Genomic DNA, 14,728 nt, shown 5'->3' with positions numbered 1-14,728 from the left:
TTCTCCTGCCACGATGGCAGAAACATGTTGGCGACACTGAATATTGAGCAAATTCTACTCAATTAAAATGTTCATGTAGCATTTGCATCGATTTTTAATATCACTCACTCACTTTCCTAGCACGGGCCCCCACTTAGTTGTAGAAGTGCCTCCCTGCCTCTAGGGGAAGTCCCGCTCTTTATCAAAGCGCGGTTTTTAGAGAGCGAGGACTGCCTATGATGAAGCATGACACCTGGTGGTGTATGAGGACAGTCGTTACATTTTTTTAAGATGCCCAACACCGCATAGGTAATTGGCATTTTGTGCCTCTACCTTCTTTAAGAATCAGACATCTAGCCAGGGTATTTTCTTGTTGTGTGTTACATGTCACTTGGAGGCCAGCTTACCCTCACTGCCTCGTAGCTTCTTGTTCCCTCCCCTTTTTTAATATTAGGGTTATTGTGCGTATAAGTCATTAATCTATCCCATGATTCTTCCTTATGTTTTTTCTTCCTAAGTTGTATGGCCACCTTGTGCCTTGTTCTTTCCTGTATAACATCAGGTTCACTTATTGGCCTAGTGTTAAGGATCTCCCTTAGCCTCTAATTTGCTACCCAGATTTTGTTTGCTTCACTGGGGCGGAGAGGCTCTTCATGATCTATTTAATGGATTTAGTGAGGCTCTCAAAGGCTTCCAAGGCCTCATCTGGAGGAGATTCAATCTTAGGCAATGGGTTCATAAGCAGGTATTAGTAAGTACTAGGGACTTTAATAACTTGGGGGTCTGTGTAATATGCTTCCTAATTCTGAATCCCTTATCTTCAGTTTCCAACCCAATTAAACCTGGGTTACTGTTTTTTGCTGCACCCGAGAGTATTGATAGTTTAAATACTTTGGGGTTGTGATCACTATTACTGGTGGATATGACGTCACCTGATCTAACCCAATCTCCCATTGACCTTGTTAAAAAATATAGTCAATGGTCGTCTCCTTGCCCCACCATATAAAGGTTGGCTTGCCACTAAAGTCATGTTTTACAAGCGAACCTAAGTCTATGAGATCAGTGAGACCTAAGGCTCTTATCAACCGCATGCCTCTATCATCCGCATCAGCTGAATGGCTATATCGCAAAAGGATTTTCATCTAAATTAAGTTGGCCCATCTTGGCATTAAAATCCCTCCCTAATACCAAGTTAAAGCTCTGCAACCATTGAAGGGCCCTAGTTTCTAAAGTGTATCTTGAATAACGCAGAGATTTGGCAGCCCCAAGTTTACCACTGTGTTATAAAAGTTGGCAAAGAAAGAAAAAAAGTCTGAGTTGTCACCACCCATATCACCTGGATCTCACTGTGCTCGACGGGGATGACTATGGTTTTGAATGAGTTTGTTATGCTTTCCGTCCACCCCCACCTATTGCAGGGGTGTGGAATGATTCATATCCATCCACAAAAAAGGGTTCACGTGCCCAAGCTTCTTGAAGTAAGATCGCGTCATATGAATTAACCAGGTTTAGCCATTCCAGGTCTGTCACTGTTGTGGCAGCTCCTGCAACGTTCCAACAAACAAACTTCAAAGTTGAGGGCCTATTTTCGAGTGATTCAGGATTATTGTTCTTATTTATTAAGGCTAAGGTTAATGGCAATTCCCCCTTGTTACTTTCGTTTTGGAGAGCCGGATTTCCATGTAGTCAATCATTTCTGTCCAGTCCTGTCAGTGGGAGATATCAGTTTATCAGTAGGAATTAAAAAAGTATTTTCAGTGTTTCTCTGGTAGGTCTAGGTGTGAATGTTTGTCGGCCTCAAATGACCATTGAAAAAACATAGGGGTTTGAGGCTGATTCCCTCATCTGTCAACCGCTGAGAATGAGAACTAAGGATTAACCTCTTTGCCAGTGAAGGATCTCAACAATTGACTACAATACAATCCCATTTTCACTGTTTTCTTCCCGGTCCCATCCATCCTACCCTTTTGGCAAAAATAATATCCTTTTGCAGTCTTACGTTAAAACAAGGATTTTTGCAAAACCAATGGCAAACGTTATTGTGTAGCTGCATAGTCGATTTCTTTGAAGATAACACGGGGACCCCTGTCATTACTACTACTTACAGGCCACATTCAGGAGGGAGGTTTAGTGTAGGCAAGTTTACCTTCTTGTGTGAGTGGAAACCAGAACCGTCCTTGTTGTTCCTATTACTCCATGCTTCATTGGCTAAGCCCCCTTCTACCGGGATTGGATCCCTATTTGTCAGCCGGGCAGGCTTTAGAGCTGACCCTGGAGCATTATCAACCTCTCCCCTCCGTACCTGAGTTCTTGAATTGGTGTTTGGGAAGGGGTTAGCCTCTTCCACTATAGCCCTAGCATAACTGACCTCCGATCCATTCTCAGCTATATTACTACATCGAGCACCCAAGGTTGGATCTATTTTAGAGGTTAAAACATTCACCATTAGTTCTATCTTATGCATCTTCTCATACAAAGAAGCAAATCATTTATCTATTATTTGTTTAAGGTTATCGTTATTCAGGTCCCAGTTGGTATAGTCCATACCCTTGTCCACCTCAGTGCCAGAGGCCTTCGGTAGCTCCCTTTTCTTGGCACTCCTTGTGCTTGGCTTTGCTATTATTGGGTGTTTATTTTTAAATTTCCATTTGACCACTGGTGCACACACACTATCTTCTGATCGTTCTGCCCTACCAATAGTTATCCAATCAGCTTCATTTTACGTCAGTTACAAAGGGGGAGATTATCAATGTCGCAGTAGATACACAATTGTTGTTCTGTTTGTCTGTGAGCTGAATAGGCAGCTCAGGCAGCCCTCCTCCATCCCCCAAACTCAAAAAAAATTCAGCTATGTCTTTTTCTTTTGATAATTCCCCCACCACTCTTGCCAGGTAATAGTCCAGAATGACCGTACACTGGGGCTTAGTGGGGGATCCCCTTCCCTTACCCATTTGCTATTTTCTTTAGCCGGATCCTTATGAAGTAAAGAAGAAAACCACAAGGTGTAGCCCAGCCACAGGGTGTTGCTCTTCCGGGCGCAGATGGGCCCGGTCTTAGCCCAAGCATATCCTGTGAAGCAGTAGCCCCACGCAAAACAAGCATTTGCAATGCAATAGGTCTTGCATTAGGAAAGTTTGAGGTATTGGTATTGTAAATGACAATTTTTTTATTTATGTTTTGGTTTTGAAAATCGCGAAATTAATAGCTTTGTCATCTACAATGCCAATAGTTTTAACTTTCGCAAACGTGACACCTATAGCATTTGTAATGCAATATGTGTTGAATTTACATGACTTAGATGCATTAATATTACAAATAACAATGGCTTTTATTTTTTTAAATAATTAATACTTAAATAAAAGTTATTGTAATTTATAATGGCTATAGCTTAAACTTTTGTAAATAACTTTTGGGAAGATTATTGTCAGTGTATTTTATTGTGATGAAAATCGAAGAACAGAAGTGAAATATTAACATCTTTTTGTGACATTTGTAATAAAGCTTGAAACATTGAGAGAACATATTTGAACCAGTTGTTGTTGAATGGTTGCCCAGATTGATGCTGTGGTGACGTTCAGTGGTGCTGTGGTAGCGCATACTGATGTTGTGGTGCCCCTGAGTGATGCTGTAGTGGTGCTGAGTGAAGCTGTGGTGATGCTGAGTGAAGCTGTGGTGATGCAATAGATAGAGTGTGTGCAATAGATAGATAGAGTGAGTGCGAAAGATAGATAGAGTGAGTGTGATAAATAGATAGAGTGAGTGCGATAGATAGATAGAGTGAGGGCGATAGATAGAGGGAGTGCGATAGATAGAGGGAGGGTGATAGATAGAGGGAGGGCGATAGATAGAGGGAGGGCGATACATAGATAAAGTGAGGGCGATAGATAGAGGGCGATAGATAGATAGACATAGATAGAGTGAGGGCGATAGATAAGAGTGCGATAGATAGAGTAAGGGAGATAGATTGATAGACAGATAGAGTGAGGGCGATAGAGTGAGGGCAATAGATAGATAGAGTGAGGCCGATAGATAGATAAAGGTGTAGAAAGAGAGAGAGGTGTAGAGAGAGAGAGGTGTAGAGAGAGAGAGGGTGTAGAGAGAGAGGGGTGTAGAGAGAGGGGTGTATAGAGAGGGGTGTATAGAGAGGGGCGTAGAGAGAGAGAGCTGTAGAGAGAGAGAGCTGTAGAGAGAGAGGGTTGTAGAGAGAGAGGGTTGTAGAGAGAGAGGGTTGTAGAGAGAGAGAGAGAGGGGTGTAGAGAGAGAGAGTGATGTAGAGAGAGAGGGGTGTAGAGAGAGGGGTGTAGAGAGAGAGAGCGGTGCATGGAGAGAGGGGTGTAGAGAGAGAGAGGGGTGTAGAGAGAGAGGGGGTGTAGAGAGAGAGGGGTGTAGAGAGAGAGAGGGGTGTAGAGAGAGGGGGTGTAGAGAGAGAGAGGGGTGTAGAGAGAGATGGGTGTAGAGAGAGAGGGGGTGTAGAGAGAGGGGTCTGTAGAGAGAGAGGGGTGTGTAGAGAGAGAGGGGTGTAGAGAGAGAGGGGGGTGTAGAGAGAGAGAGGGGTGTAGAGAGAGAGAGGGGTGTAGAGAGAGGGGGTGTAGAGAGAGAGAGAGGGGTGTAGAGAGAGAGGGGTGTAGAGAGAGAGGGGTTTAGAGAGAGAGGGGATGTAGAGAGAGAGGGGTGTGGAGAGAAAGGGGTGGAGAGAGATGGGTGTAGAGAGGGAGAGGGGTGTAGAGAGAGGGGGGTGTAGAGAGAGGGGTGTAGAGAGAGAGGGGTGTAGAGAGAGAGGGGATGTAGAGAGAGGGGTGTGGGTGTGGAGAGTGAGGGGTGGAGAGAGAGATGGGTGTAGAGAGAGAGAGAGGGGTGTAGAGAGAGGGGGGTGTAGAGCAGGGTGTAGAGAGAGAGGGGTGTGTAGAGAGAGAGAGGTGTAGAGAGCGAGGGGTGTAGAGAGAGAGAGGGGTGTAGAGAGTGGGGTGTAGAGAGAGTGGGGTGTAGAGAGAGAGGGGTGTAGAGAGAGAGGGGTGTAGAGAGAGAGGGGGGTGTAGAGAGAGAGAGGGGTGTAGAGAGAGAGGGGGTGTAGAGAGAGAGGGGTGTAGAGAGAGGGGTGTGCAGAGAGAGGAGAGTAGAGAGAGGGGAGTAGAGAGAGGGGTGTAGAGTGGTATATAGAGAGAGAAGGGTGTGTAGAGAGAGAGAGGTGTGGAGAGAGAAGGGTGTAGAGAGAGAGGGGTGTAGAAAGAGAGGGGTATAGAGAGTGGTGTAGAGAGAGAGAGGGGTGTGTAGAGCGAGAGAGGTGTGGAGAGAGGGGGTGTAGAGAGGAGGGTGTAGAGAGGGGGTGTAGAGAGGGGGTGTAGACAGAGGGTGTAGAAAGAGGGCTGTAGAGAGAGAGGGGTGTGTAGAGAGTGGTGTAGAGAGAGAGAGGGGTGTGTAGAGAGAGGGGTGTGGAGAGATGGGTGTAGAGAGAGAGGGGTGTAGAGAGAGAGGGGTGTAGAGAGAGAGGGGTGTAGAAAGAGAGGGGTGTAGAAAGAGAGGGGTGTAGAGAGAGAGGGGTGTAGAGAGAGAGGGGTGTGTAGATCGAGAGGAGTGGAGAGAGGGGGTGTAGAGAGGAGGGTGTAGAGAGGGGGTGTAGAGAGGGGGTGTAGACAGAGGGTGTAGAAAGAGGGCTGTAGAGAGAGAGGGGTGTGTAGAGAGTGGTGTAGAGAGAGAGAGGGGTGTGTAGAGAGAGGGGTGTGGAGAGATGGGTGTAGAGAGAGAAAGGTGTAGAGAGGGGGTTAGAGTGAGAGGGGTGTATAGAGAGAGGGGTGTAGAAAGAGAGGGGTGTAGAGAGAGAGAGGGGTTTAGAGAGAGGGGTGTAGAGAGGGGGGTTAGAGAGGGGGTGTAGAGAGAGAGGCGTATAGAGAGAGAGAGGGGTGTAGAGAGAGAGGGGGTGAAGAGAGAGGGGTGTAGAGAGAGAGGGGTGTAGAGCCAGAGGGGTGTGTAGAGAGAGGGGTTTGTAGAGAGAGGGGTTTAGAGATGGGGGTGTAGAGAGGGGGGTGTAGAGAGTGGGTTGTAGAGAGAGAGGGGTGTAGAGAGAGAGGGGTGTAGAGAGAGGGGGGTGTAGAGAGAGGGGTGTAGAGAGGGGGGTGTAGAGAGAGGGGTGTAGAGAGGGGGGTGTAGAGAGAGAGAGGGTTGTAGAGAGAGAGGGGTGTAGGGAAAGAGGGGAGTAGAAAGAGAGGGTTGTAGAAAGAGGGGTGTAGAGGGTGGTGTAGAGAGAGAGAGAGAGGGGTGTGTAGAGCGAGAGAGGTGTAGAGAGAGAGGGGTGTAGAGAGGGGGTTGTAAAGAGAGGATAGAGAGAGGGGTGTAGAGAGAGAGAGGGGTGTAGAGAGGGGGGTGTAGAGAGAGAGGGGTGTAGATAGAGGGGTGTAGATAGAGGGGTGTAGAGAGAGAGGGGTGTAGATAGGGGTGTAGATAGGAGGGGTGTAGAAAGAGAGAGGGGTGTCGAGAGAGAGAGGGGTGTAGAGAGAGTTTGTTTATCCTACTCTCAGCTCCTGTTCCTTCTGTTATCGAGTTACAACAATCCATTACTCAGTGAAATGATTTATTTATCAGACTGACCGTTTGCATGAAGTGTTTTAATGACTCTAAATTACCGGTGTATGATATACGATTTCACACAATTGTTCTACATTGTGCTAATAAGTACTCAATTCGTAAAAAAATATAGTCACATCTCGAATCTGCTACCATTAGATTAAAAAGGAAAAAAAATGATATTTTTGTTGAACGATTACAATATTGTTTTGCTTAGACAACTCAGCGTTGTCTAGTCTAAGAAATGCGGTCACGGCGGAGTTGGGAGCAGGGAGTATGAACAAAACAAAAGGTCCTGGGGCACATAGAGACCTTGCATCATGGCCTAGATTTGCTCCGGAGGCGGAAATAGAAACCCAAGGTCTACTCAGCACAAAGTGGAGCCGGTGAGACAGAACTCACGGGCAGGAGAAATCAAAGGGCATTCATCTCGGAGGAACAGTACAGAGGGGTTGGGGCCTGAGAGTCGTGTTTGCCTCCATGTGCATCACGGGGGCAAGAAGGAGTATTGTATTTTATACAGAAATCACTACTGCAGTTTTGTCTTGCAGCATGCTACTTATTAATGAACTTCAGAAAGATGAAAGGCTGAGTTGGCCCCACAGAGGACCAAACTTGTAGCAAGCCGAGGTGTTTCCATGAATCTCTCTAATTTAGACGTCAGCTGACGACTAGGTAGAGAAGTTGAAAGGCTGGCGAACATTCAGAGCAAACACGCATGACTGTCTCTGGCCCAGCCCTTCCAACCACAACAAGATAGGAAGACATTCAGCAGAAAAGTGGGTGCTTTGAAGTTACATGCGTATGTAAATCACACATCGTGACTGTATAAGTGTATCCAGTATATCTGACCTTGAAGGTGATCAAAAGTGATGGGTGCCGAGAGCCAAGAAAAAAACAAGAAAACCGTGCTTAAAGAAACAAGTGGGAGAGTGAGTGACAGAGAAGAGAGAGCGAGAGGAGAGAGATTAAAGGGGAGAGAGAGTCAAAGAAGGGGATAGAAATAGAAAGAGAGAAAAGGGAAGGAGAGAGAATATAGGGGGAAAAAGAGCAAGAGAGATAGAGGAGCGAGAATGAAGGAGAGATAGAATTAGCGAGGAGAGAGAGAGAAAGAGAGATAGAAAAAGAGAGGGGGCAAAGCTAAAACAATGCCAACATTTTTTTTCAGGGACATCATATGTAGGAAATAAAGAACCCAAACACACACATTTGGGAACCCCGAATATTCCTAAATACTGCCATGTAAAATGCAGATCTGCATGTCGGCGCCTACTGACGGCTCCCGCGCCTGTAAAAGCTCACAGAGGGGGTGAATGGGCACCACAGAGAGAAATTAAACGAAAGGACGCAAACAGATAACCCAGGCTTTTGATAAAGGGGGCAAAGCTAAAAGAATGCGCCTATTGCCTGTCTTCGTGAGATGCGCCATCTGTTGTTCCTGTCTGTGAGATGCACCCCCTGTTGTTCCTGTCTGTGTGAGATGCGCCCCCTGTTGTTCCTGTCTGTGTGAGAAAGAAGTGGGCATCTCCCAGTTTGCACACTGAAAGTGTTCAGAACTGAAGCGCTTTGCAATTTCTAGCTCTAAAGGTGGGGAAGGAGGGCACAGTGAGGTTTTGCGAGCTGTGGGGATGCCACAACTCCTAATCGGCAAAATACATTTTTGTAGGCACATAAGCTGGCACTGGAGATTAGAGAACAGTGAGGGAGGTTTAAAAAGGGAGCAAATTAAGGTCAAACTATTGGTACTCACAGCTCAGATCTCTTGGCCGTACTCTCGGTTTCAGAAGGAAGGGCTTTTACAGGTTATTTTGTAAGAAAATAATTGCTAGGCTCCATTTTTCATGTTAGCACTACCTAAAACAAAATCAAAAGTGGTGCGAAAATGTGGTGCAATGGCCAGAGCTGCTGACCTGGCAGCTTGGGAACGAGGCTCGACGTCAGCTCAACATTAGCAGCTTAAATCAGTGGCTAATTTGCTTGTATGAGATGAGCTCTTTGACTTAGCCCATAATCGAAATGTCTGCCTGTTGCCTGTTCCATTCATCTGCAGCAAGCCAGCGTTGTTTTAGGGGCCAAAGCAGAGGAGTCTTGTATGCAACTATAAGACTAGATGCCTTGAATTAAGACAGTGCCCGCCTCGCGGGTGTTCATGCAGTGGGGGGGGGGGCGAGGAGGTACCGAGCAGTTTAAAAGATATACCTCGATACTCCGAGAAAAAAACGAGTCACGTTAGAGGGAGCAGAGCGGGAGGGGGGTGGGGAGCAGAGCCTTTGAAGAGCGGAGAAGCAGATTGCCTTTAAGGCAAGTGTGAAGCAGTGGGCGGGGAAGCACAGGAGCAAATGGTAAGGTCAGGTCTGATGCAATTATGGCAAGCGCGCTGGGGAATCCTGTGGGAGGGAGGCTGAGACTTTGATGTGGAGAAATGCACGTGCTTGTGGTCACGTGATTTCACGTGAACTGTTGGACATCCGCACTCGCAATCTGCCTGGTTTAACTTTCTGGTTTCACCCCAATAGGTCTCTCTGCGAGCCCTAAAAACCAAACCTCCAGGTACGGGCTGAGTGGCGTCATCAGCGGTGGCTGCCGTAAGCATCGCCGGGGGCTTGTGGTCCTGCCCCCACAAACACTAGTGCAACTGGCCTACCGCGAAGCGGGAGCCCCAGACAAAGAAATGCACGCCTCCGGGCTCGCGTTGAGTGGCGTCGGTGGCTGCTGCAAACGTCCCCAGGGCTTGTGACCCTGCCCCCACCAACACTAGTGCAATGGGCCTCCCGTGAAGCGGGAGCCCCAGGCAAAGAAATACTCACCGCCGGGCTTGGGCTGAGTGGTGGTGACGGCTGCTGCAAGCGTCCATGGAGCTTTTGGTCCTGCCCCCACCAACACTAGTGCAATGGGCCTCCCGCAAAGCAGGAGCCCCAGGCAAAGAAATAGGCACCTCCAGGCGCTTGATGAGTGGTGTGTTAATCATACTGCTTCCTATTTATAAAGTATTTTAGCATAGTCTTACAATTGTTTTTCACTGATGTTCTTATTTTTCTTATATTAAACGTCTTCTCAAACATGGATCATAACAGAACTTTGGTTCTGTGTTAAAATTAGCATACACATTTTGAGAAGAAGTTGATTTTCTTGAATTTTGGTGAGTAAATGAGGGTCCTAGTTTGCCTCAAATTTTGGAAAACTGTGAATTAGGAAAATATTTCACCGACTGACATTAAGATGATTAAAAGACTTTATGGACTCAGCCTGAATTTGAGCACATTATTTTATCAACACTCCTCAGCAGAGAGTCCACTAATTTATCATGTGCAGCCAGCTTTTCAAACTATTCCTGCGGTATTACTATCATATCATTTGTTATAAATGAAGGATATTGTAACGCAGCTTAAAAGGATCCATCATTATGTGGCAAAGGATCTTGTTTAAGCAAAAGAGGACTAGATAGAACACTAACACCTGATTACCAAATTGAAATGCATAGTGGTTGATTACTAATTTTTTAGGTGCATATAAATTGAAACGTTCATGTGTTAGCCCTTTTAAGATCCTAAAAGTTATTTTACTTTTGGGTAGGAGGTTATTAATCCCTAGTCAATAGAAGCATAATTCATGTGTCCTTCTTCCTTTTCATTCTATGTGTCATGTATGAACATATTTAGGGCTAGGAAAAGAGTGGAAATATTAACCCCTAGGTTGTCAGAAGTTTCAGATAAGGGATATTAGTATTTGAATGTCGGAGTTGTCTTGTTTACTTTATTAACTGGGAAAGCTATGGCCCAGAGTATCATTTTTGATGCAGATAATTAATTTAAGGATATTTCACTCCCATTTTTATGAGATATCTTGAGCTCCTGCCTTTCGGGGTGAGAGAGTTGTGGAACGTGAGCTAAGATGGGAGATGTTTAACTGCCATGCTCTTCTGTTGATAAGTGGAGACACCTAGGAGGGCCAGACTGGCCAATGATGGGATTTGTGACTGTATTTTATTTTATTTCATTTTTATATAATGCAATTTTATATAGCGCGAACACTACCCGAAAGTGTCAGAGCGTTTTACAAAAGAACCAGTTGCGATACATAAGGACTTAGGATTACATGAGTTACATAAAAGATACAAACAGAAAAAATTGCAAATGTACAAGTTGTAAAGTCACACAAGGAAGAGATACTAACAGAGAAAATTGCAAATGTACAAGTTGTAAAGTCACTCAAGGAAGCAATACAAATGGATAAAATCTAAGAATCACTTAGGAATGGTAGTGAGTACAAGGGTCTACTACATACACTAGTGGTTAGAGTTATCCCTATATACATATAAATACAAATAGTGGATTTTCTCAGGATTAAATGTTACTAGTGATTAGGCTGGACAAGTATATATCAAATATTTACAGAGTTAACAGGGAAATAAAAAAAATCAAAAGGGGTAGAGAGCGGGAGGTTGGGAAGAAGAGTCGGAGGCTGAGATTGGTGAGAGGAGAGAGGGGGACCAGAGGGGGAGAAAGAGATAAGGCAGTCCAGGAAAAGAGAAATGACTGAAGGTCGGCAGGATGGAATCCAATGGACCAAAGGAAAGGACAAGAATCCACAAAATGGCGGACACTGGTCGTCGGCATCAATGGAAACCATCTCAAGATGGCAAGATGCACCCAGGTCAGGACCCAAAAACCATGAGAGCAGAGTTCCATTAAGTGGGGTTGGAGGGGGGACGCAGTGACAGCACCAAGGGAGGGCAATAGAATGTCTGCTGTTTGCATGCACAGGCACAGCCCCATGAGGGCATCAGGCTGACAACCTGTGCAACAAGGAGAGCCGAGAACTGGAGCGAGCCTTAGAATAGGTAGGGACCACAGAGACTGAAATAGAAGAGTGTCCCACTCGTTGCCTGCCCCGCTTGGAACAGTGACGAATTCAGGCCAAAATCCATGAATGAGGAGGGAAGCCGGAGCCACCGTTAAACAGCAAGCGCTGCTGAGGAGCACTCCTCCATCTTGTGCCCAGCAAGCGCGCATCTTACCCCGAGAGTTCAAGGCCGGTGGGTGGACAGGTCATCGGAGCCCCCCCACCATCAATACCAGATCATCTGGGGGAACAACAGGGTGCTTAGCAGTGCCCCCACTCACCATCTACCCTCCTGAAGTGCGTGACAGCAGACAGTAGATACCCCATGCATCCAGCGCTGCGCTCACCCCTCAAGAAGCACATCGCCATCCGCCAACTCCGCTCCAATCTCCCACACCGCGGGTGGCTAGGCGAGGCTCGCTGAAGTGCTGGGGGTCTCCGAGAGCCCCCGCGCTCACCGTGTGTAGTGTGAGAAGGTGCCGGCAGCTGCGGGCAGTGGATCAGCCTCAGCAGCAGTGATGGCAGGTTTATGAGGTCCTCCAATATATATTTTTGAAGAGCTAATAGGGACACAGATAATTAGATACGTGAAGCATTTCCTTCAAGGGGACGTATAATGAAGAAATGCCTGTCTAACAACAATAGTCAAACCATATCATGTCAACAATTCCTTCACTTTTATCTAATCTTCAAAATGAATGGTCAATGCAAAAAAAATCATTAGAATTATCAACTTTTGTTATTTCATATTAATACAGGTAAAATTACAATACAAGCCACAGCACAATGCAATAATACATCATAATCAACAACTGGCGTGAGGGGAGAGAGAGAGAGAAAAGATACATATTACAATTTTCAATATGCAATTTAAGATTTTCATACAAACCTATAGTCTATGAAACTAAAGCACAACGTGCAACAGTCAGAAAATAGCTAACCCTTCAGCTGTAAGATATTAGCCTGTGCAACTTTACCAGACGATGAATTGCAGAAGAAATTCAGGAAAGTTCAGTTTAGTAAAGATCAGAGTTAGGACCAACATTCCAAAGATTTGCAAGGAAAATAGCAAGCCTTTGTCCTTTTCCCACATGGTAGTTATACCTCAAATTGTTCACAATTCCAGTACCCAAAAGTAACTTCTTCACAGTTTTACACAATTTCATTGGTTAGGGTCCATGGTGTGATTGTGGTATGATCATTCTCCTGTCCAAAACCATTCTGGAATACTTTGGTTTATTGTCCATGATTTACACTATCTCGTTACCTCGGAAATAGTAAGTTATACTTGTAATCCCTTCATGTCCACGGGCTCGTGTCCGAGTTAGCATGTAACAAAGTTAACACAATATTTCAATGAAAGAAATACTCTAACCGTAAAAGAGGAAATTCTAGTGATAAACACCTGTATCTAAAGCAGATAGATAAGCATTTTAGAAATAATGAAGGACAAAATACATTCTTTCAGACCTACAATAGAAACAAGCATTTGCGATGCAATAAGTCTTGCATTAGCGAGAGTTTAAGATATTGGTATTGTAAATGACATTGCCTTTTATTAATGTTTTTAAAACCAAAACATAAATAAAAGGCATTTTCATTTACAATGCCAATAGCTCAAAGTCATGTAAAGGCGAGACCTATTGCATTGCAGATGCTTGTTCTTTTGATCCCGTAAGTTTGTCTACAGCTGCGTTTCAAAAAAGACCTAATAAAAAAGTAGCTATTCAACATCAGAAGTGTTAGTGATACATTTTTGGGGTGTGGAATGAGAAGAAATCGTCATAGGTATAGGAAGAGCCCCTCTTGGAACTGATAGTCACACAATGGGGGTACAATTAGCCGGGTCCAGAAAATAAAAGGCTAGCACCTATTTTCTCATCTTTTATTATTTCAACAATGCAGATCTTTGTCACCATTTATGTTAATTTCTGAAAAACCATTTCTAGGTACACCATGTAAGAGTTAAACCATTTTGGGAAAACTGCGGAATTCTTAAGCTTATTTTGAGATGTTAGGGTCACAAGATTTGTATCCAAGACTTGTATAACTCATTGATGTGGATTTGTGGTGATTCGAACATGTGGTTGATTTTGAGTGAGGCATTTTTGAGATTTTGAGTTGTTAAAACCCGTTCTGGATTTCGTGGCATTGGTACAGTTTCCGTGCAAACTACAAGCATTTGAAATACTTTTTTAAAGCTTAGTCATTTCAAGGAGATTTCAAGTGCCATCTGCACTTTTAGGAAGGTTTGGGAGCATTTGTGCCATTTCCCGGAGATTTGTAGTAAAGTGAGATATTTCCAAATGGCCATTATAGCGCTCCCTGTAGTTGCAGATAATGTTTTGAAAAGATTCCAGAATCATTTAATTAATTAATGAAGATTCAAGGAAATGTGTGCAACTCTTGGTAGATGTGTACTGACTGGGTCAGTTTCAGGCGAATTCGGACAAGTCAAGCAATATGTAAGGCTGTAGGTTATTTCGCTCATAAGTGTAAGGTTTGTGGTCATTTCAACCAGTTCTTGTGAGATTTTGGCCCAATTACTGTGAGATTTGGGAACATTTGATGCTGACTTAAGGCCTTTTAGCAATTTACAAGAAATCTGGAATTAATTCAAACCATAGTGAGGAGATTTAGAATTGATGACAGCTTTATTGGTGACATTGAGTTACTAGTGGGAGTTCTCATTTTACACACTTTAGTGGCCCTGATTCCAAGCTGGTTGGAGGAGGAGTATGTGGTATTTATCAAACGTGATACAATCTAGCTCCCTCAGGATATTTAGGGTGCAGTAAATAGCACCTGGTCCTAGTTTTGGAGGAATAACATGAAGATTTTGGAAAACAACGGATTTTGGTGCTTGCTGCAACAAAATCCGCATGCCACAGTAAAAACTATATTTTGGTACTTTGTTAAATTGCTGCAGGTTCGAGCTTCCCGAAATTTAAGGAACAGTAAGGAATTTAAGACACTTGGGGCCAGATGTAGGTCGGCCAATACCGGTCGGTAACGGCCCAAAATCGGTAAAATCGGCCGTTACCGAGCAGTATTGCGAGAATGAGATGTAGGTGCCCAAAAAAAACGAATCGGTAAATTTCAAGCGGTAAAATTCCGACTCGGAAATAACCGATTCGATATTTAACGAGTCGGAATTCACCGATCGGATGAATACCGACTCGGTATACACCGAATCGGAAAATAAGGAATCGGAAAACATGGCCATCGAGATGTAGGAAAGGGAAAAAATACCGAATTCATCCAAATTCGGTATTTCTGAGTCGGATTTTACCATGGACTGAAAGGTGGTGGTAACCATATGGATGCTATTAAAAGGCTCCCAAAATGC

Source organism: Lissotriton vulgaris, unplaced genomic scaffold (genome assembly GCF_964263255.1).
Source record: "Lissotriton vulgaris unplaced genomic scaffold, aLisVul1.2 SCAFFOLD_1317, whole genome shotgun sequence".
In the NCBI taxonomy this organism is placed as follows: domain Eukaryota; kingdom Metazoa; phylum Chordata; class Amphibia; order Caudata; family Salamandridae; genus Lissotriton; species Lissotriton vulgaris.
This window is presented reverse-complemented; position numbering follows the sequence as displayed.